Here is a 23951-nt window from a genome sequence, read left to right as displayed (position 1 = left end):
CGAAGACAAAATGGATGGCGTTGGGCTCTGGTGCGTCCCCATGGCCAGAGGCTTCCCCATCCCTTTGCCCTGTGTGTCGCTGGCCCCAAAGGCTGCAGAGCAGCAATTTGGCACAGATGTGGCTGCATTGCTCTGGATGGTGAGATTTACAGATCCAGGAGGGTTTGACCCAGGGGGGAAATATTTGGCTGTGCAGCCTGTGTGCCTGCACAGCCACAGCATCAGAGACAACTCCCCGCCCCCCCCCCCCACCCCATATCCCCAGGCTAACTATTACCCTGCTCTGCTAACCCATCCCCATCACCCCTGGCTATTGACTCTACCTCTGAGCTGAGGACATCGAGAGACCAGCAATTCCCCTTGCCTCAGAATGTCACCCCATTGCCATGATGTTTTCCTGAGCTCAGCTTCCAGCCCAGGTCCTGGAGTGGCTCTGTCTGTAGGCTAAAGGTTCTGGGATTTTCTTCCTGGGTGGTTTTCATCAAGAGAATGCTTCCTGCCTCTGCATGGCACCTGTGAGAGGTGACGGGCTGCCATGGGCAGCAGGCACTGGCCTTGCTCTTCCCCACATCTTGGGTCCCTGGAGGCTGGATCCTGCTTTGGCTGTGGTGCTGAGTGGCCCCAAGCCAACCAGCAGGCCAGGGGCTAAGGAACAGGAGTGACACCATCCGCGTCCCTCATCTGCTGCTGCCAGGCAAGAACGTACAATCAGGGAATGGTTTAGGTTGGAAGGGACCTCTCATGACATCTGGTCCAGCATCCTCCAGCACGAAGCAGCTTCAGAAACACCAGCAGGGCTGCACCAAATTACTTCAGCTAAGTGGGGAGTGTGGGATTTCAGTTGTGTCTGCTGCTCCAGGATGAAGCTCTGCAGCAGATACCCTTTTTGTCTGCACTTTTTCATCACGATCCTACAAATGCAGAAGTTCTTAAGCTGTGGTAAAGACTTGATGGGTGACCTCCAGACCTGCTTCACCCCTGCAGTGCTTCCTCCTCTGTGGGGCTGCCTGGAAGCCTACAAGAGACCTAAGAGCTGACCGAGGTCTGGAGACCAAAGGAAAAGCTACCAGTGCCAGAAGGGCAGTGCTTTCATTTCCTCCTGAAGACAGGAAATTTGAAGAAAATAAATAAATAAAACAAACAAACAAACAAAAAACCTGAAAGGATCTGCTGCCTTCACCAGGGTAATGTCTGTGAAGGGAAGCAAAAGTTCCCAGCACAGGCTCCAGCACAGCCCACTGCAACTGCGGCTGTGATTCCCCAGTGCAATAACCCCTGTACTCTTCCTCAAAACCCAGCTGAAAGCCAGCAAGTAAGGAAAAAGCCAAAAAGACAGCTACACACAGGGAGGATGGGTATTGTGGTGGAGGGAGGCAACAGAAACCCAAAGCAGTACACAGAGGGGATGCTGCCCAGCCAAAAATTTGGCTTCAGTGTCTTTAGGATCTGGGCTTTCAGTGTCACTCACTGTAGTGGGTTTATGTGGCAAGGTTTTGGTAGCAGGGGGCCATAGGAGTGGCTTCTGTGAGAAGGATCTAGAAGCTGCCCCATGTTAGGTAAGGGCCCCGGTGCTGACCAGAGCCGAGCCAATAAGCGATGTTGTTTACGCATCTGTGAGAGCACATTTAAGACAGGGAAAAAAAAAAAAAAAAAAAACACGCTGCTACACAGCAACTGGGAGAGTGAGAGGAGTGAGAAACAGCCTTGCAGGTGCCAAGGTCAGTGAAGAAGGAGGGGGAGAGGTGCTCCAGGCGCCGGAGCAGAAGTCCCCTGCGGCCTGTGGTGAGGACCATGGTGAAGCAGTGTGAGAAACACTCCGTAGCCAATAACTTAGGCTCAGGCGAGGATCGCAGTGAAGTAGTAATTTATCCGCGATTGCAATGGCGGGACTCCCACAAGCAGGAGCGCACCTACTAGTCACATAGTACGGTTTATATACTTTCTTTCTCGATGACCGGGACCCTCCCCTGTTTCCCCATTGACTGGGTAATCCAGGTTCACAACCTATCCGATGCTTCACAGACAATACGTGGCCTTCAGTTGCTGACCTGTTAAATTTCAAATATCTTTTGACTTTTTTACTGTTTGAAGTGGTAATGTTTCTTCACTTATCTGACTTGACTTGACACCGTGATTTTCACCTAATTGTTCTAAGGAGTCTGGTTGTCTGCATTTTACAAGGTCACCTGCTAAGTTTTCTTATCACTGCAAGCATATCTCAATACCCCATTCCTTACCTTTAAACAATGTAACTCTGTGCAAAAACAACATTTTTATTCCCACAATTCCCCCCTTTTCTTCTTTATAAATTGTTGATTTTTGCAAAACTTTTCTCTAAGGTGTAATTTGGTAGATATCTTCCTCTTCTTCACTTTCTTTGCTTTCCATCTCCTCTAATATCATTACCTTATTTGAGTAAGGTGGTGGCTCCATGGTCATTTGTTTCAATAGTGCAGTTTCAATTAACCACTGTACTAGTCCTCTTACACAGGGGATAATGCAACAACCAATGGCTGTCAGAACTCCTGCTACTACGATCAAGGATGCAAATATGGACACTACCATCCCTTTCCATTTACCAAACCAAGATTCCAACCGTCCGGTGATGGAAGTGCCTGTTCCTAAGTTTTCTGCCAATTCACTGGCAAGGGTGGTAAGCCCTTGCAATGCTCTAGTTACTGTGCCATCCGGGGCAGTATTGTTGGGTATAAAAGTGCAACAATGGTTGCTCAGTATCACACACACACACACCTCCTTTCTCTGCGAGCATCATACCTAATGCTATTCTGTTTTCCCAAGCCATTTTGCTGGTGGCATCTAGTTGTTCAGCGATTCCTCTTATCGCAATCCCTTGTATAATTTATGAATCTCTGCTGATTATAGTAAATATAATTAATCCAATCCACATTCTTATTGATTGTTACCCACCAGAACAGTGACTCAAACCCTGCAGCAATTTGATTCCTGGCTTTCTGTTCATCGGGAACTCCTCTAGGCACCCCAATAGAATCTATGTACACTCTATCATTGAATGATACTCCTAAGCTTCTTTTACTTCTTCTGGGTATTTGTGATGTTTCTCTTTCAAATGCCAGGGTGAAGGGTATAGCTAATTGAACAAGTGCACAAGTGCCTCCCCAGTTAGATGGTAGGGTGGACCAGAGATCTGCCCTGGGGATCTCAAGTCTTGAGCAGTTTCCCATCGAGTCCTTGGTAGCATTCAAGGTCCTCGTGCACAAGGCAAATTCTCCCAGATGCCGGGTAGCACTCACACCCTGCCGTGAGAGGCAAGCTGTATGGTTACCTATAGCTGTGGAGAATGCAGGGGGAACCCTGATATTGCTATCACGCAAGGAAGGGAACAGCGAAGAGAGAGACTTACAGGCCTCATTTCCCCAGGCAGTCTTTTCTTGGTACAATGCAATCATACATCGCATCCCCTGGGAATCCCTGGTCCACCCCAATGGGAAGGGCACTATCTGGGCAATCAGTCGTCCCGAGGCACAAGCATAGCAATTGCTATGGCTGAGACTCTGGACAGTATATTTGACCCATTCTATCCAGGCATTCACATCCCCATACCCTGTTTCAATCTCAAATGTTTGAACTGCCGCATTTCAAAGAGGGCCTCCTGTTTTCTCCTTGAGTTTCTCCCTTTCTCTGATGGCAATAGAGGATCGTTTCCATACAGCTATTCTCAATCTGGCTGTTGGGTCTCTCCCAGTTATTTGTTCTCTCTGCTCAATTGTCGTTGGGCATTTAAATCTCCACAAGCTAACACCTCACAAGCATCAAACATGACGGATTGTGGTACATAACCCTCTGTCACAGTCACCCCTATTTTGACGGGGTATCCCGTCTTACTATTATCTGGTCATGCCTTTTCCAAGCTGCCAATTGACCAAGGCCTTCTCTGAGGCCTACAATCACTAGAAACAAAATTAATAATTGATTTTTCCCTGTCATTATTTTTAACCCTTAGGTTTCCAATAATTATCAATACAAAGAATAAGATATATGTACACTACTACTAGAACAAAAACCCCTTGGGAGCACTTCGATTCGCCATAGGCCAGTCCTTTCTCTCAATCACGAGTCACGCTCATTAGTTACCTGTGAAAATAAAAGGTTAGTTTACAATTGTAAGCTTTTATCCCGCTCAGAGTCCACTATAAGATTTTTCTCTTCGATTTCAACTTCCAACAAGTCTTCTGTAGGAACAGCTTCCCAGGTACTAGGGTCGACGGATGCCTTCACTCGAGTATAGTGAGTCCAACCTTTTTCCGCAGTCCTTACAGCTGTTTCAGTGATTAGTAATGGTCCTTCCCATTCAGGCCAGAGTTGATTCTTTCCAGGTCCGAATCAGGACCCAATTTCCTGGTTGATGGTGGTGGGGGTTTGAGCCAACAACCCACAGGTCCTGAGAGATGACAAACAAGAGGACAACCCCAGAATACTGTTCTTAAGAAAACTCTCTTGTTTCGAATTGCGGTATCTCATCCCTTCTGCCCAGATAGGACAATCCGAACAGCATCTCATATGGTGAAATTCCTATATCCTTTCTTGGTGCTGTTTAAACCTGGAGGAGTGCTAAAGGTAAGCATTTTACCCAAGGAAGTTGGGTTTCTAACACTAATTTAGTTAATTGCTTCTTTAATGTCTGGTTCATTCGGTCCACCTTCCCAGAAGAGGAGGGGTGCCAGGGGATGTGAAAATCCCACTCAATCTCTAAGGCCTGCATTAACCCTTGCAGTACTTGTGAAGGGAAATGACTTCCTTGATCTGAATCAATGTTTTCAGCTATCCCATATCTAGGGACTATTTGCTCCAGCGATACCTTAGCCACCGTGTTCGCAGTGGCAGATACCAAGGGGAAAGCTTACACCCATCCAGTCACGTGGTCAATTAGGAGAAACAAGTACTTAAGTCTCCCTGCTTTAGGTAACTCAGTAAAGTCTACCTGTGTACTTTGGAAAGGTCGAATCCCTGGCTCCCGTCCCCCTCTAGGTGGGTTACGGATGACCTTTTTATTTACCTTTTGACATATGGTACATCCTCTGCATATTTGCTTCACTAAAGTGTATATTCCTACACAGACATACTTTCTTAGCACAACATCACACATTGCTTGCACCTCCCAATGACTCTCTTGATGTAAAACGATTACTATTTGCCTCATTGGTGCTTTATTCAGCATTTCTCTCCCATCAGGGAGTATCCATTTTCCCTCAGACTTCGTGGCTCCTGATTCCTTAAAAAAAAATTTCTCTTAAAACTTTTTAGTTCTTTCTTAGTTTTCAACAATTCCCTGAATCCTCTCTGGATTTATTCTCCATTTTCCCTCAGACATCAGATGCCTTAAATACCTGACTTCTCTTTCTACATACTGTGATTTATTTTTCAGTACTCCCAAGCCCTGCTTTCCCAGAAAGTTGAATAGCTTGTTAGTAGCTTCCTTCACAACTGTTTTCTCCTGTCCTGACAATAAAAGATCATCCACATTTTGTAACAGTAATACCTCCTCAGGAGGTTGTAATTACTCCAAGATCTGTTCTAGAACTTGCCCAAATAAATTGTTTTTTTGTAGGCGACTTTGTAGGCTTTGTAGACTTTTGTAGGTGACTCCCTTCTCAGGGGGACAGAGGGCCCTATTTGTCAGCCTGACCCTACCTATAGGGAAGTCTGCTGCCTCCCTGGGGCCAGGGTCAGGGATGTTGCCAGAAAGCTTCCCAACCTGGTTCGCCCCTCTGACTACTATCTGCTTTTGATAGTCCAGGCTGGCAGTGATAATATTGAAGAGAGAAGCCTGAAGGCTATCAAAAGGGACTTTAGGGGACTGGGACGGTTAGTGGATGGAGCGGGAGTACAGGTGGTGTTTCCGTCCATCCCTACAGTAGCAGGGAGGGGTACAGAGTGGGCACGGAAAGCCCACCTGATTAACACATGGCTCAGAGGCTGGTGCCAACACAGAAATTTTGTTTTTTTTTACCATGGGGCGCTTTACTTGGCACCCGGCCTGATGGCCACAGATGGGTCCCTATCTCTAAGGGGAAAATGGATCCTAGCCCAGGAGCTGGCAGGGCTCGTTGAGAGGGCTTTAAACTAGGAAAGAAGGGGGACGGGGCTGGAATAAGGCTTGTTGGAGCTGTGCCAGGGGGAACAATGGCAAGGTCGGGGGAGAAGGCAATGGCCCAACTGAAGTGCATCTACACTAATGCATGCAGCATGGGTAACAAACAAGAGGAACTGGAAGCCATCGTGCAGCAGGCAGGCTATGACTTGGTTGCCATCACGGAAACGTGGTGGGACCACTCCCATGACTGGAGTGCTGCAATGCCTGGCTATAGGCTCTTCAGAAGGGACAGGCAGCAGAGAAGGGGTGGTGGTGTGGCTCTCTACATTAGAGAGTGTTTTGATGTTGTGGAACTTGAGGCTGGGAATGATAAGGTTGAGTCTCTGTGGGTTAGGATCAGAGGGAAGGCCAACAAGGCAAGCATCCTGGTGGGGGTCTGTTATAGACTGCCGAACCAGGATGAGGAGACGGATGAGGAGTTCTACAGGCAGCTGGCAGAAGTTGAGAAATTGTCAGCGCTCGTTCTCATGGGGGACTTCAACTTCCCAGACATATCCTGGAAGCACAACACAGCCCAGAGAAAGCAGTCTAGGAGGTTTCTGGAGAGCGTGGGAGATAGCTTCCTGACGCAGCTAGTTAGAGAGCCTACCAGGGGAGGTGCCCCGCTAGACCTTCTGTTCACAAACAGTGACGGACTGGTGGGAGATGTGGTGGTCAGGAGCTGTCTTGGGCAGAGTGACCACAAAATGGTTCAGTTCTCTATTCTTGGTGAAGTCAGGAAGGGGACCGGTAAAACCGCTGTCTTGGACTTCCGGAGGGCTGACTTTGAGCTGTTCAGGACACTGGTTGGCAGAGTCCCTTGGGAGGTGGTTCTGAAGGGCAGAGGAGTCCAGGAAGGCTGGGCACTGCTCAAGAAGCAAATCTTAAAGGCTCAGGAGCGATCTGTTCCCAGGTGCCCAAAGACGAGCCGGTGCGGAAGAAGACCGGCCTGGCTAAACAGAGAGTTGTGGCTCGAGCTTAGGAGAAAAAAGAGGGTTTATGATCTTTGGAAAAGAGGGCGGGCTACTCACGAGGACTATAAGGATGTTGTAAGGCTGTGCAGGGACAAAATAAGAAGGGCCAAAGCTCATCTGGAGCTCAATCTGGCTACTGCCGTTAAAGATAACAAAAAGTGTTTTTACAAATACATCAACACAAAAAGGAGGAGTAAGGAGAATCTCCATCCTTTACTGGATGCGGGGGGAAACTTAGTTACAAAAGATGAGGAAAAGGCTGAGGTGCTTAATGCCTTCTTTGCCTCAGTCTTTAGCGGCAAAACCAGTTGTTCTCTGGATACCCAGTACCCTGGGCTGGTGGAAGGGGATGGGGAGCAGAATGTGGCCCTCATAATCCATGAGGAAATGGTTGGAGACCTGCTACAGCACTTGGATGTACGCAAGTCGATGGGGCCGGATGGGATCCACCCGAGGGTACTGAGAGAACTGGCGGAGGAGCTGGCCAAGCCGCTTTCCATCATTTATCGGCAGTCCTGGCTATCAGGGGAGGTCCCAGTCGACTGGCGGCTAGCCAATGTGACGCCCATCTACAAGAAGGGCTGGAGGGTAGACCCAGGGAACTATAGGCCTGTTAGTTTGACCTCAGTGCCAGGGAAGCTCATGGAGCAGATTATCTTGAGGGTCATCACGCGGCACTTGCAGGGCAACCAGGCGATCAGGCCCAGTCAGCATGGGTTTATGAAAGGCAGGTCCTGCTTGACAAACCTGATCTCCTTCTATGACAAAGTGACACGCTTAGTGGATGAGGGAAAGGCTGTGGATGTGGTCTACCTTGATTTCAGTAAGGCTTTTGACACCGTTTCCCACAGCATTCTCCTCAAAAAACTGGCTGCTCATGGCTTGGACTGGTGTATGCTTCGTTGGGTTAAAAACTGGCTGGATAGCCGGGCCCAAAGAGTTGTGGTGAATGGAGTCAAATCCAGTTGGAGGCCGGTCACTAGTGGAGTCCCCCAGGGCTCAGTACTGGGGCCAGTCCTCTTTAATATCTTTATCGATGATCTGGATGAGGGCGTCCAGTGCACCCTCAGTAAGTTTGCAGATGACACCAAGTTAGGTGCATTTGTCGGTCTGCTCGAGGGTAGGAAGGCTCTGCAGGAGGATCTGGATAGGCTGGACCGATGGGCTGAGGCCAACTGTATGAAGTTCAACAAGGCCGAGTGCCGGGTCCTGCACCTGGGGCGCAACAACCCCGAGCAGAGCTACAGGCTGGGAGATGAGTGGTTGGAAAGCTGCCTGGCAGAGAAGGACCTGGGAGTACTGGTTGATAGTTGGCTGAATATGAGCCAGCAGTGTGCTCAGGTGGCCAAGAAGGCCAACAGCATCCTGGCTTGTATAAGAAGCAGCGTGGCCAGCAGGTCTAGGGAAGTGATTGTCCCCCTGTATTTGGCTCTGGTGAGGCCGCACCTCAAGTACTGTGTTCAGTTTTGGGCCCCTCACTACAAGAAGGACACGGAGGTGCTCGAGCGAGTCCAGAGAAGGGCAACGAAGCTGGTGTGGGGTCTGGAGAACAAGTCTTACGAGGAGCAGCTGAGGGAGCTGGGATTGTTCAGCCTGGAGAAGAGGAGGCTCAGGGGCGACCTTATCGCTCTCTACAGGTACCTTAAAGGAGGCTGTAGAGAGGTGGGGGTTGGTCTATTCTCCCACGTGCCTGGTGACAGGACGAGGGGGAATGGGCTAAAGTTGCGCCAGGGGAGGTTTAGGTTGGATATTAGGAAGAGCTTCTTTACCGAAAGGGTTGTTAGGCATTGGAATGGGCTGCCCAGGGAAGTGGTTGAGTCACCATCCCTGGAGGTCTTTAAGAGACGTTTAGATGTTGAGCTTAGTGATATGGTTTAGTGGAGGACTTGTTAGTGTTAGGTCAGAGGTTGGACTGGGTGATCTTGGAGGTCTCTTCCAACCTAGATGATTCTGTGATTCTGTGGTGGCCCTGTAAACCCCTGAGGTAAAACTGTCCATCTGTATTGTTGTTTCCACCCCCATTTCAGGGTCTTTCCAATCAGAGGTGAATATTTCTTTCCTCTCAGGGCCTGAGAGCACTCCATTAATAACACTGTTATTCCAGTCTAACAATTTACTATTTGAATGCCCAATTTCATCATCAAATCCCTTCCCAACAAGTTAGTCCCTGCCTTGGGTACATACAATAATTGCCCAGTGATCATTTTATCCCCTAGTCTCAGCCTGGTATCCCCCAAAAGTGGCACTGTTATCCCAGCCCCTTCTACCCCATCACTTTTTAGGGTTTCATTAGTTAATTTAATCCCTGATACTTTACAGGCCAGTAATGACCTAGCTGCCCCAGTGTATTGGGTTCGATGGCAAGGTTCAAGGGGGCGGCTGCAGTGGCAGCCCCCATGAGAAGAATCCAGAAGCCTCCCCATGGCAGGTAAGGGACAATTTCATCTGGCCCCAAAGGGGCCCACCGCTGCCCAGAGCCAAGCCATGAGCAACACAGTCCCTGCCTCTGTGAAAGCACATCCAAGAAAACGAAAACAAACAAACAAACAAAAGCTTGCTGTTTAACAGCAGCTGGGAAAGCGAGGAGCGAGAAACCTCCCCGCAGACACCAAAGTCAGAGCAGAAGGAGGGGGTGGAGGCGCTCCAGGCGCCAGAGCCGAAGCCCCCTGCGGCCTGTGGAGAAGCCCCTGGTGGAGCAGGCTGCCCCCCCCCATCCCCCCCCTTCTCGATACTTGGGAAACTGACCAAACACCACAGCCAATATACCAAAACTTCTAGACTGTTACTTAGATAATGCCTTCATCCTCTTTCCCTGCTCATTCAACTTCAAACAGCTCTGTCAAACACTACATACCACACCTTTAACACCTTCAATAACCCTTTTTAACACTTCTTTTTATCTTTCTCCAGCCTGTACTTTCCCATTTTCCTTCTCTCCTCCTTCTTCCACTCCGGATATTCCTATTTGAAGTGGCCAGCCTGGCCACACTTAAAACATCCCATCAAAGCCTGCCCCTGCTAGGATTCAGGCCGCAACACAGGTAGCTTTCCTTGCCTGCCATTCCTTCATCTCTCTTCCTCTCCTTTCCATCCTGGCCCTGACTACCTGCTACACTGTCAATACCACTAGTTTCGCTCTCTGCTTTTCCTTCTCATCTCCCCTCCTGACACACACCTTCAGGGCCTCCCGCAGGAGGGCCCCCCAGTGACTGTTCACTACATCCCCCCACCTTCTGGAGCTTTTTTTCTGTGTATCTTGCCAGGCTTTAATCACAAAATGAACTTTCAAGAGCCCTTGGGATACCGGGTCCTCGGGATTCTTCCTCAAGTACTTTCTCATTCTGACCCCAAGTCTCATATGATTTCTGTGTTGCACACTATTATTATTCCAGCCAGGATCGGCAAGTGGTTATTTCTGCCCTGCCGGTATTACCCCTGGTCCTGGAGGATGAGCTCTCTCCCATTTTTGTATAGCAGCTCTCCTCCCGATCATTCCCATTTCTTTCCCTGTAAACAACATACTTATAGACAATTTCCCCCCCAAGAGTATAAGTTAGGTCCTAGGAACTGGTCTAATTGTTCAGCTAGCCTGATGGGGTCCTCAATTAAAGACTTCATCTCCTTCTTAAAACTCCTAACCTCTCTGCTGGTAAGGAGGGGGGGAAGTTCACCTAAGAGGATACACAGTTAGTGTTAGTACTGTTAGTATCAGGGAAGGCGAAACTCTCAGTACCTCTTCTACCTTGTTCTAATTCTTGCCAGAGCCTAGAGTACGCTCCTTCTCTAGGGGCAGTGTTAATTGCAGTCCCTGTCTCCCTTCCTGGAGCGACTGCTGCTGCCACCGGTGCAATATTAGGATTATAGGGAGCATAACTTGGCTCCTTCTCCGAAAAAGGAATCTTATTGTTTACACATAAATTTAAAGCCTGAATTTTCATCAGACCCGTATTTTGGCCAAAATACTGCTGTTTCCTTAATTGGTTCTTTTGTCCTGACTGATACACAATATTTAACCTTTTTTTTTTTTTTCTTTCTTTTATCATCTCCTCTGATTTTGATATTATTTTTCCAATTTCTTAAAATTCTTCAGGAAGACCTGTCGGCAGGCACTCCCCCGGGGATATCTCCCTGTCCCCTGGAACTCATATTTCCCATTTTTCCTAGCCCTTGTCAGTGTGCTGCTACAGAAATTTCCCTCCTGCAGGGTACCACACACTAATGTTCCGATTCTGGAAAATGGGGGTGTACTGCCAAGCACTTCCCCGTGCAAGGGGTACCGCACACCTATGAGTTTACCAGATTCCCTGGTGTACTGCCAAGCACTTCCCCATGCAAGGGCTACCGTACACCAAATTTCCCTGGTGTACTGCCAAGCACTTCCCCGTGCAAGGGCTTACCATACACCAAATTTCCCGAGACTCTTCCTTTCTCTCCCTTATCTCACGCTTTGTCCGTCTCCGGCCACGCCCCTCGCGGAGCTACAGAACCGCAGATCAGGACTCCACACTCGCTTCGTACAGAAGTACGTCTCAATCACACGTCACACAGAGTCTCGACCCCCAAGGTAATACTTAATATTTCTTACCTTGGTCTGTGCACAGAGTTACCGGATCAATTCTTAACCCCGGAGTGCCTACCTTCTTCCCTTCCCCACTACTTCATGGATCCTGCCTCTTTAATCAGTCTCGGGCCCTCTGTCAGCTCTCCGCAGAACTGCCACCGTCGATGCACAGGACCGCTGAAATCAGCGGGGCATGCCTTCCTGCTGCTGCGGCGGTGGGGCTCCCCGGTAGGTGACTGGATCCCGGACGAGCCCCCAAATTGTGAGAAACACTCCGTAGCCAATAACTTCGGCTCAGGCAAGGATCTCAGTGAAGTAGTAATTTATTCGCGATTGCAATGGCAGGCATCCCACAAGCAGGAGCACACCTACTAGTCACATAGTATGGTTTATATACTTTCTTTCCTTGATGACCGGGACCCTCCCCTGTTTCCCCATTGACTGGGTAATCCAGGTTCACAACCTATCCGATGCTTCACAGACAATACGTGGCCTTCAGTTGCCGACCTGTTAAATTTCAAATATCTTTTGACTTTTTTACTGTTTGAAGTGGTAATGTTTCTTCACTTATCTGACTTGACTTGACACCGTGATTTTCACCTAATTGCTCTAAGGAGTCTTGTTGTCTGCAAGGTCGCCTGCTAAGCTTTCTTATCACTGCAAGCATATCTCAATACCCCATTCCTTACCTTTAAACAATGTAACTCTGCAAAAACAACATTTTTATTCCCACAGCAGCCTGTCCCCCTGCAGCCCATGGAGTACCACGGTGGAGCAGGGTTCCATGCTGCAGCCCGTGGAGGAGACCACGGTGGAGCAGGTAGACCTACACCGACGGAGGCTGCGGCCTGTGGAAGACCTCTGCCAGAACAGATTCTGGGCCAGACCTGTAGCCCATGGAGAGGAGACCATGCAGGAGCAGGTGACCTGGCAGGAGCTGCTGCCCGTGGGGGACCCAGGTTGGAGCAGTGTGCTCCTGAGGGATGGACCCCGTGGTACGGACCCATATCTGGAGCAGTTCTTGAAGAGCTGCTGCCTGTGAGAAGCCCACGCAGGATCAGTTCGGCAAGGACTGCATCCCGTGGGAGGGACCCCACGTTGGAGCAGGGGACGAGAGTGACCAAGAAGGAGCAGCGGAGAAGAAGCGCTATAGACTGACCATAACCCCCATTCCCCCGTTCCCCTGCGCCGCTCGGGGGGAGGAGGTGGAAGAGGGTGGATGGGGGGGGAAGGTGCTTTTGGTTTCTCTCCTTTGTTTCTCACTTCTCTAGCTTGTTAGTAATAGGCAATAAATCTTACCATCTCCCTACTCTGAGTGTGTTTTGCCCGTCACGATAATTGTTGAGTGATCTCCCCGTCCTTATCTCAACCCTTGAGCCCTTTGCATCGTATTTTCTCCCCGTTCCTCTTTCAGGAGGGGGAGTGAGAGAGCGGTTGTGGTGGAGCTCGGTCGCCCACCCGAGTAAAACCACCACACTCACCTCCCCTGTACTCCTCTGCTCCCCCGAGAGCATCAAGACCAGCACCCACTGCCCCTGATGCTGGAGGCAGGATGCAGAGTGATAAAGTGCTTCTAATCCATCAGCGTCAAAGGATAAATTATCATCAGCCTCCGCAGAGGGTGAGGTTCGCCTCGCCCCGACCTTCGTGCTGCCAGCTCCAGCTCTGATGACATTCCCCATAGGACAGCAAAAGCCTTGGTGACATTTCAGGGTCCTCCAAAAGAGAGGAGGAAGCCATCTTCTTGCAAAATGCAGGCACGGAGTTACAGTCTGGATGGTGCAATGCAAGAAGAGAGGGGGCAATGTGGGGTGGGAGGAGGGAGGGCTGCAAGTGTCCCTTTAAGGATATCATACCACTGTTAATATTTACACAAATTCATGCAAGTCTCTGTAATCTGCAAGCCTGATCACATTGTAAAAAGGCTGATAAAGTGCTGAGTTCTGTCTCGATCATTTAGTTTTGCTTTCACATTTTTGTCCCTCTTGAGAACAGTTACTAGGCTGAGTTGGTGTATCTTGTACCCAATAAAGATATTAAGAGCCCTTTAATCAACTGCTGCACAATCAGCAGCTTATTTTGCCATGGAGGTAAACAGCATTGGTGTGAGAAGTTTGCTGTGTGTGACTCGGAGCTCACTGAAAAACATCCTTGGGGAGTATTCAGTGCATGCACAGGTGGCGGGCTGGGCTGGACAGCCTTGTCCCATGCGGCTGCAAACCTGGTGGCTTTCCTGTCCTCGCAGGGGCACAACAGGCATTGCACAGTCCGCATGGACGCTTGCAGGGTGAGGTGTGTTTTCAGGGTGTCATTAGGGACAAACCCAGGGAATGGCACTGAGGAATGTGGCTGGAGCACTGGCATGATGCCACCCGCTGTCCTGGTCCCTGCTACCACCGTGCTGCAGCACGGTGTGGGGTGAGGCATTGAGCAGCAGGGGAAGGGATCCATGCAGAGCAAGGGATCTGTGCAGAGCAAGGGATCCGTGCAAGGCTTGGGGCTGTCAGGATTGTACCAGCTTGGGAGGTTAGAAAGGAGCAGCAGAGCCCCACCAGATGTTGATTTATGCTTTCCCTCATGCTCTTTGTGTGCAGTGCAAGCTCTTTTACTGTGAGCACCAGTGCACATACAGAGGTCTCCTGTGCTCTTCTTGTGCTGATGGAGGTTTGGGAGGTGTTTTTGTCTTGCTCTGTGTATGAAAAGGGAAAAGAAGGGCTCTGGAGCTGCAGGGAGTAAGGCTTGTGAACCCATTCCAGCACTTCACAGAGTGCTTGAGATAGTCTCCTGCAAAGACAAGCTTTATGTGACCAAGAGACTTAGGTAGAGGGCAGGCGTCTCCCAGAGCAGCCCATTGCTCTGTGCACATCTCTGAGGCTTGCTGTGTCCACCCCCACGCACCCCAAAAACCCTCACACAAAGCCCTCCCCAGCTTGTCCTCCTCTGCTGCATGTCCCCCTGTGTCTCTGGGATGTGCTGGCACACACGTAGCCAGGGACGGGGCTGAGTGCCAGCTGGCCTTGGACTCTGCACAAACAAAGGCAAGAGGAGGCTCGGTGCCTTCCTGCTCCTTCCCAGTGGGTGGCCAGATTTTTCTGCTGGCCAGGATTTTTCAGAGAGGCAGGGACCTTGAGTTAAGCATTGTTAGGGCACGGCAAGGAGCCAGGAGAGTTCTTGCCCCGCAGGACACAAGGTCAAAGGATCAGCATGGCACGCTCCCTCCTGGACAGTGTGTATGTCCTCATCTGCAACCACTTCCTCAGGACGTGACAAAGGCTTGGTAGGTGACAGCCTCCCAGGAATGAAAGGCAGGGAAGAGCCTCTGCTGCTGGTACCCCTCATCCCAGCCTTATCTTCTTGCGATGCATCCATCTGCACCTAAATGCAGCAGCTCCCCATCCTCAGCTGTGTGCTTTCTGCCCAGACAAGGCACTTCCACTTGCTTTAAACTTGCCATGTGGTCACTGCAGGGATGGACATAGTTCATGTCAGACCTGGGGACAACAGGCACTCTGGAGCTGCTGGGTTGGCCCCGGGAGCACTGTAGCAGCACACAGGGAGAAGGTTTCTAACAGCAGTGAAGGAGGCTTTAAAAGACCTTCATGGTTTCCAGGGGTCCAGAGCATTTCTAAGGGGACTGTGGCATTGTAAGGACAGAGGAGGGCAGCTCAGGTGCCCAGCAGGCTCCAATGTTATACTTTCAGCCTGCAGGTGAGGAGCAGCCCTGGACCTGCTGCCCAGCCCTCCCAGCAGCTCCCTGCTCACACAGCAGCTGGGCTCGGGGCTGCCTGAAGGAAGGACCTGGCTGCCTTTGTATTCCATCACTCTGATGCCCTGAGTCCTCTCCCCTCCTTTTCCTGTAAGGAAGGGATCCACAAGCATGTCCCTCCTCAGCAGGGCATGGGGCCAGTCTGCCTTATCAGACACAAAATAGCCAGCCAGGGACTTTCCACTCTTTGCTGCTGTGCCCAAGTAGGACTACCAGCCTGGTACATTGGATTGTCTTTGGAGACTTCCCCAGCTCCCTTGTCCTCTGCGCCCTTTGCACTCTTGGCAGCTCTGCCTTTCAGCTTTGCTCTCTCTGATGACATTTTGCTGGCCCTGTCACCTTCTGCCTGGAAATCCTCGGACACAAGTATCCCTTAGGAAGGCTGGGAAGGAAGATGCAGAACCTTTTGCCCCATGGGAAGCCCCCACAGCTCCAGCCTCCATGGCTTCCTCCTTTGCAGGCAGCTGAGAAAAATGCTCACTTGGGAATTTTTGTGTTGGACTCTGTGCTGTCCCTGATGACCTGTGTATTAGGGACACAGAGCTGCAGACTCTTCAGACCAGCTCTGGTACCCACCCTCACACTCCTGACTTTCAGAGAAAGACCTTTGTAGCAGATCCATATCAAAGCATTGCAGAATTGCCAAGACTGGTGAAGATGAAGAATTACTTCATCTTCCCACTCAGTCTGGCACTGGAGAGCAGCTCTGTTGGAAGAGAACAAGCAATACTGAGCAGACTGAGACCATTCAAGCACTGGCCCAGAAAGCAGAATGAGCAGGCTGAAACCCAGAAACCTTGTGTGAGTGCCACCAGCCGTACCTTACAAGGGACAATAACCAGAGCAGGAGGAATCCTTCCCAGGCCGAGATGAAGAGGTTCTAGTAGCAGGAGAGCAATGACCCTCCTGAAACCCAGCCAGAGCTCTTGTAGAAAAGCCTGGTGGGGTCACATTTGTAGGGGTCAATGCCCTGCTGGAAGAAGTTGTTCTGTGCTTGCATTTGCCTGCATGTAGTATGGGAAAGGCTGCAGCCTCTGAACTGATTAATAAAATGAGGCAGAGCCCCTCTGGACAGCTGGGAGCTTCTGTGCGGCACAGGCTTGCCCCAACAGCCAGCACAGCCCGTGATGGATGGCCTGGCATGTCCTGGCACACTGCGGCCTCACAGCACTCACTTGAGACAGCTGAAGCACAAGGAAGACAAATGAGATCCAGAGAAACCCAACCTGCTGTTGGCCCCCTCCATCTCCATTTACATGTCTGTTTTCTCTTCCAAGTCCATGTATCTTCTTTGTTTAGGAGCGTGTGTGGCTCTTGGTCCGATTCCAGATGTTTTCTGCTTGAGACCTTCCTCATTCTGTAACAGCATTGAGCACAAACACATTGGGGCCCATTTTGGTTAAATTTCCCTTGCTTCAGATGCTTCAGATCTTGCATGAACACCAAATCACAGTTCCCACAACTTCATGCAGCCCTCAGAAAAACAGCATACAGCAAAGAAAACCCACTTCACCTACTGGGGCACTGATAGACCAGACTAATGGAAAACAAAGGATTTGGAAGGACTGCCACAGGTCATCCAGTCCCTCCTGTGCCAAGCCAGGGCCAGTGCAACTCAAAGCTTTCCAACAGGCCATGGTCTAACCGTAAAATCTGCAGCAGTGGAGAGGCAGCATTTCCTCAGCTGACACTTCTTGATAAGTGGAATTTCCCCTCAAGATCTGACCCCAAGGTCTCCTGTGACTTCTTGTCCTATCAGAAGTGAATTCAGAGAACAGTTTCTTTACTTTCTCTTTGAAGCAGCAGCCTCCTGTACATTTGGAGGCCATCTCATCTGTTCCTGTAAACCCACATTCCTTCAGCCAGTACTTGGAGGCCAGGGCATCCAAACCTCTGAACACTGCTCTCCTCTACAGCTCTCTCAAGTGGGCACCTGTGGTGGTTTTACTCAGGTGGGCAACCGAGCTCCACCACGGCTGCTCTCTCACTCACCCTCCTCAAAGAGGAAGGGGGAGAAAATACGACACAAAGAGCTCAAGGTTTCAGATAAGGATGATTTAATTAAAGAGAAAAGGGAGAGGGGGAAAAAAAAGGAAAGAAAAAAATAAATAAAGCAAAGGCCGCACGGAAGCACAGAGAGAGAAAAGCAGTTACTGTCTACTTCCCATCAAGGAGCGATGTTCGGCCACATCCTGGGAAGCAGGGCCTCAATACACGTAGCAGTTGTTCGGGAGGACAGATGCTTCCACAGCGAGAGCCCCCCCCCCCCCTCCTTCCGCTTTCCCACCTTTTATTGCTGAGTATGACACCACACAGCATGGAATATCCCTTTGGTCGGTTTAGGTCAGCTGCCCTGGTGATGTCCCCTCCCCATCACTTTCCCACCCCCAGCCTGCTGGCTCTTGGGGGCTTGGAGGGAGTCCTGATGCTGTGCCAGCACTATGCAGTAATAGACACAACACTGGAGTGATACCAGTGCTGTTCCAGCTACGAGTGCAGAGCACAGCACTGTGTGGGCTGCTGCAGGGAAAGGTGACTCCATCCCAGACAGACCCAGCACAACTTCCACCCCTTATTCTATGTGACATTTGTGTCACACTCAGGTCCCACATACTTTAGTATATAGATATTCTCATCACCATTGTTCCCTGCCCATTAAAAGATGTATAGGTCTGTACTTCTTTTCATTCCATAGGCCTCCCCCCAAAATGTTCATAAAAACTGTTGATGGTTTCAGCATCATCTGCCAAAGTGGTTGCACAGGGCAGGCAGAGTTGGTTTTCTGGATGCCAGCACCACCTTAGCTCATGTCACTGCTTCACTTGCCCGGTTCCTTGTGAAGTTGACCTGTCATTGGTTCTGAAATGTCTTCCTACAACACATAACTTAGATTACAGATTAGATTTCTCCCAAGGTTAAATCTCCTTGAGGCATGCACTTGATATCCCCATCCTTTTGCATGACCAACCAGGTGTACCCTGGTCCTTGGGTGAAGACAATCCCACGAGTGGGTTTGCCTTTTCCCAAGGCATGAGCAACCCACACTGCTGTCCTGGTTTCGGCTAGGATAGAGATAATTTTCCTCCAAGTAGCTGGTAGGGTGCTGTGTTTTGGATTAGGATGAGAAGAATGTTGATAACACCCTGATGTTTTAATTGTTGTAGAGCAGTGCTTACACCAAGCCAAGGACTTTTCAGCTTCTCGCTCTGTCCTGCTAGCGAGCAGGCTAGGGGTGCAGCAGGAGCTGGGAGGGGACAGACCCAGGACAGCTGACCCAAACTGGCCAAAGGGGTATTCCATACCATCTGACGTCATGCTAAACAATATATAGGGGTGGCTAGCTGGGGTGGGGGGGCCGGCTGCTCGGGGATAGGCTGGGCATCGGTCAACGGGTGGCGAGCAATTGCATTGTGCATCACTTGTTTGTACACATTATTATTAGTAGTACTATTATCATTATTATTATTATTTTCCATTTTTTCCTGTCATAATAAACAGTCTTTATCTCAACCCACAGGCTTTCATTTCTTTCTAATTCTCTCCCCCATCCCGGAGAGGGAGGGGGGAGGGTGAGCAAACGGCTGTGTGGCGTTTAGCTGCCGGCCGGGTTAAACCACAACAGTCGTTTTTGGCGCCCAACGTGGGGCAAAGAAGGGTTGAGATAACGACAGATCTGACCAGAGTGTGTTAAACTAAAACTGGTATAAGTATTCAACCTGCTTAATAGTTGCTAGTCACAATGTTGATTGCCTTAATCTCAGGTCTGCTGTGCCTGTTTTCCAAATTGAGTTTTATAGCACGTTACTTTCTGTATGTGCTCCCTGTCATGCTGTTTATCCTTTCCGGGCCCTGGTTTAAGATCATTGTTTTACTGTGTGGTGTAACACTGGCTTATGATATGATGAAATTTCTGGTCATGACCCTAACCTGGTATTTGTACTCAGCACTGTCATCGACTCTATACTTCGGAAATCATATCTCGGAAACTCTTAACAATTACACCTATTGCCTTTTTTCATCAGGGAGTCAATCTGTGGAGGGGACAGGGGGAGATATTTTTCCCTACTTGTTCACTCTCCCTTTCTCCTTCACCACCCTCTTCTCCTCCAGGCTAGTTACAATAGTTCTTCAAGATTTTGAATATCCTTGGGATGTTCAGACCAGCATGTTATTATTGTTATGTCTCCCAAATGCGCTTCAGGTTTTGTCTAAGTTTAAACAAATACTTAAGAGTGTCATCCAGAGATCTGGCCTGAAGCGAGATAGTTGTGAGTGGCAGGGAGTGTGGGAGGATATGGGCAGGTTTCTAGAGCAGTGGGAGCCTCCAGTGTTTTGGGCATTCACCCCTGAACAACGGAAAAATCCTAAAAAACTGGTAGAATGCTTGAAAAAGGGGTGTCATCACTCTGGCAATTCCAAAGAGACACAAATCACTGCAGCGTGCTGGGGTCTGGCTTGTGCCTATCAAGCTGCAATCGATGCTACTATAAACCTAGTGACAGACCCTGTGGCCACTCCAAGTCCTGTGACAGGCCCAACAGCCACTCCAACCCCTGCAGCCACTCCAACCCCTACGATGGACCCCACGGCCTCTCCAGCTCCTGTGGCCTCTCCAGCTCCTGCGGCCTCTCCAGCTCCTGTGACAGGCCCTGCAGTTTTTCCAGCTCTTGTGACAGGCCCTGTGGTTGTTCCAGCTCCTGTGATGGGCCCAGCAGTCATTCCAGTCCCTATGACGGGCCAAGCAGTCATCCCAGCTCCTGTGATGGGCCCAGCGGTCATCCCAGCTCCTGTGACAGGTCAGGTGGTTGTTTCAAACCCTGTGGCTTGCCCAGCGTGTATTTTAATACAAAGCGGGGATAGGTTATGAATACCTATAGGCGTATTGGGAAACTTCATGCATATGTAACTTTTTACTGCATATAACCAAAGCAAGTTACCGCGTTAAGGTGCGCATGCCTTTGGGAGCTATCCCACATGCGCCCGGCGCCGAAATAAACCACATACCTACTTTATAACTCATTTGCTTTGAGTTGTAGAGTTCTTCCAGGAATCATTTTGGCGAGCCAGCCAGGAGGCTCTCTGCCTGCCCACAGGAGTGGCCGCGCCACAGACATCCTAGCGCGCACCGGGCACAATTCCCTGGAGGACCTCCACTCCTTGGTTGCTCACTGAGGGGGCAGACAACGACCTGCTGGACCGTGGACAAACGGTATGTGTAACAGTACAGGAAGGGCCTATAAGTCGTACGCGTGGTTGGGGCAGCTGGTAAATCGAGCAGAGACGTCTGGCGTGCAGCATAGTCCCCATAAGGGAGGAGGGTGCCCTACAGGCTGACCGATAGAGTGGTCAAGGGGGATTTGCTGACCGATGGAACAGCCACTAGCGATCTTGGGAGCAGATCGAGCAAATCCGAGGTTACCGCTGCATCCCAGTTTTGGGAGCCAGGACGGACCTGCTAATGACTGTATAAGAAGCAGGAGAAGGGTAAGCGGGCCTCTCACAATTGTGACAAGGTTATCTGGGTAATATTTGCAGCTGCTGGAGGGATATTAATTGGAGTGTTACTAATTGTATGTCTTATTTGTGGATCTCTGGGTATCTCATGATGAAAGCATTTGTGTAAGTGCATGTGTTTGAGACAAAGTATTGTTGTGAAGTGAGTTACTCCACGAGGAACACGTCCAGAGATGATACAAACAAGTTTGCTTATTGTTTTAAGTGATATATTCTTGTGGTATGAACGAGATGTGCAAGGGGCCTCTCTGTGTGATTGCGTGATTGTGCTGTGTGAGTGAGACGCAGCATCGCTGCGAAGCGAGTGCAGAGTTCCGTTCTGCGGTTCTGTATTCTCCGCGAGGGGAATGGCCGGAGACGAACAAAACGCATGACAGACTGAAAGGAAGTGCTGTTTTATCCAAGTGTTTATTGGTGGTGCCCAATATACGGGCCCGGCGGTGCATCTTGTAATCCTATTTTTTGTTCTTAAATGTTTTGAGTGTGACAAGGAGGAAGGTGGGAGCATTATCTAAGTAACAGTTTAGAAGTTTTGGTATATTCGCTGTGGTGTTTGGTCGGTTTCCCACGTATCGGGGGGGGGGAGGGGGGTGCTGACTGATTATCAAAGCGGTAGAACAGAGAGAGTCACTTCTTTGGTGGTTCGGGCTTGAGTCCTGGGAATTTGGTAAGAAGGGGGAGAGCGAAGTTATTTAGGCCTCAATACCTTTTTAAACCCTCATATTGATGGATACGTAGCAGTGATTCCTTGTTTTGTGTGAGCTTACTAACAAAGTGCATGAGAAAAATTGGCATTCGGCTTGAAATTCGGTCCTGCTGAAATGTAAATTTTGTGAAAAAGGTGGTATTGTTTGTCTGGAAGACGGAGGGCTGAGTGCTTCAGGTGTTTTCCCGAAGCCCTGTGGATTTATGATTGGAACGGGGCTCATTAAGAATCTGAAATAGTAAAGTTTGTATGTAGAAGGAAGAGTTTAATCCCAGAGAATTGGGACGTTTGGGAAGAAGATTAGGAAAAGATAGTAAAAACCTGCAATAAAAAGGTTTGCGTGGAAATTGAAACAAGGGACAGTAACTAATAAGGAATAGTAATAAATAAATAAAAGGGAATGGGAAATCAAGGAAATGGGTAATATCCAAAACAAAGACGTTTTAAAGAAAGCCTCCTTGGGTGCATATTGGCACATTGGAAGGGTATTGTTAGAACTGGGGGGCACAGAAAGCAAGAGGACTTTCATTAAGTATTGCAATCAATGGTGGCCACTATATAAGCTAAACGGCCACTTTATGGATCAATCGACTATAACAGTGTCTTGCAATTAATGTTGTTTTTGAGGAGAGAAGGAAAATAGGATGAAATGTTGTATACTGATACGTTGTTTCAGCATTTTAGAGGGAAAAGGTATGGAATTAAGTTGGTCCCTGACTGAGCCTTTGGTGTTGGCATTAGAAAAGTACAGGCTGGAGAAAGATAAAGCAAGTGTTAAAAGGGTTGTTGAAGGTGTTAAAGGTGTGGCATGTAGTATTTGACAGAGCTGTTTGAAGCTGAATGAGCAGGGAAAGAGGATGTAGGAATGTTAATAGTTCCGCCTCAACCCGAGGCTGAGATCTCAAAATCACCGGTGTGAGCCCTCTGGGGCAGAGGGATCATGATGGGTCCAAGAGAGTTGTCATGGAAACAGGAAAAGGCGTATTTATTTGCAATGCTTGAAATTTAAATTGGGAAAAATGATTGTAATTCGTCAATTTTTACACTTACCCAATTTGCCAAGGTCAGACACAGACACAGACACAGACACAGATTTCTAGGTTGGAAGAGACCTCAAGATCATCGAGTCCAACCTCCGACCTAACACTAAGCACTCCACTAAACCATATCGCTAAGCTCTACATCTAAACGTCTTTTAAAGACCTCCAGGGATGGTGACTCCACCACCTCCCTGGGCAGCCCGTTCCAATGCTTAATAACCCTTTCGGTAAAGAAGTTCTTCCTAACATCCAACCTAAAACTCCCCTGGCGCAACTTTAGCCCATTCCCCCTCGTCCTGTCACCAGGCACGTGGGAGAACAGACCAATCCCCACCTCATTACAGCCTCCTTTAAGGTACCTGTAGAGAGCGATAAGGTCTCCCCTGAGCCTCCTCTTCTCCAGGCTGAACAAGCCCAGCTCCCTCAGCCGCTCCTCGTAAGACTTGTTCTCCAGACCCCTCACCAGCTTGGTCGCCCTTCTCTGGACTCGCTCGAGCACGTCCATGTCCTTCCTGTAGCGAGGGGCCCAAAACTGAACACAGTACTCGAGGTGCAGCCTCACCAGAGCCGAGTACAGGGGGACAATCACTCCCCTAGACCTGCTGGCCACACTGCTTCTTATACAGGCCAGGATGCTGTTGGCCTTCTTGGCCACCTGAGCACACTGCTGGCTCATATTCAGCCGACTATCAACCAATACTCCCAGGTCCTTCTCGGCCAGGCAGCTTTCCAACCACTCATCTCCCAGCCTGTAACTCTGCTTGGGGTTGTTGCGCCCCAGGTGCAGGACCCGGCACTTGGCCTTGTTGAACTTCATACAGTTGGCCTCAGCCCATCGCTCCAGCCTATCCAGATCCTCCTGCAGAGCCTTCCTGCCCTCGAGCAGATCGACACACGCACTTAGCTTGGTGTCATCTGCAAACTTACTGAGGGTGCACTGGACGCCCTCATCCAGATCATCGATAAAGATATTAAAGAGGACCGGCCCCAGTACCGAGCCCTGGGGGACACCACTTGTGACCAGCCTCCAACCAGATTTGACTCCATTCACCACAACTCTCTGGGCCCGGCTATCCAGCCAGTTTCTAACCCAGCGAAGCGTACGCCAGTCCAAGCCCCGCGCAGCCAGTTTCTTGAGGAGAATGTTGTGGGGAACGGTGTCAAAAGCCTTACTGAGGTCAAGGTAAACCACATCCACAGCCCTTCCCTCATCCACCAAGCGTGTCACTTTGTCATAGAAGGAGATCAGGTTCGTCAAGCAGGACCTGCCTTTCGTAA

General features: G+C 49.6%; 1 long non-coding RNA gene across 1 annotated transcript in view; it reads left to right on the top strand.

The window, feature by feature from the left end:
• The window catches only part of LOC121063007, a 29262-nt gene extending 6509 nt beyond the window's left edge, over positions 1 to 22753 (top strand). Inside the window, exons 2-3 of the long non-coding RNA XR_005815782.1 lie at positions 1557 to 1601; positions 22720 to 22753. This is a non-coding gene — a long non-coding RNA (uncharacterized LOC121063007). The remainder of the gene's footprint in view (positions 1 to 1556; positions 1602 to 22719) is intronic.
• Positions 22754 to 23951: the final 1198 nt, after the last annotated feature.

The sequence above is a fragment of the Cygnus olor genome (assembly GCF_009769625.2).
Source record: "Cygnus olor isolate bCygOlo1 chromosome W unlocalized genomic scaffold, bCygOlo1.pri.v2 SUPER_W6, whole genome shotgun sequence".
Lineage (NCBI taxonomy): Eukaryota > Metazoa > Chordata > Aves > Anseriformes > Anatidae > Cygnus > Cygnus olor.
This window is presented reverse-complemented; position numbering and strand designations above follow the sequence as displayed.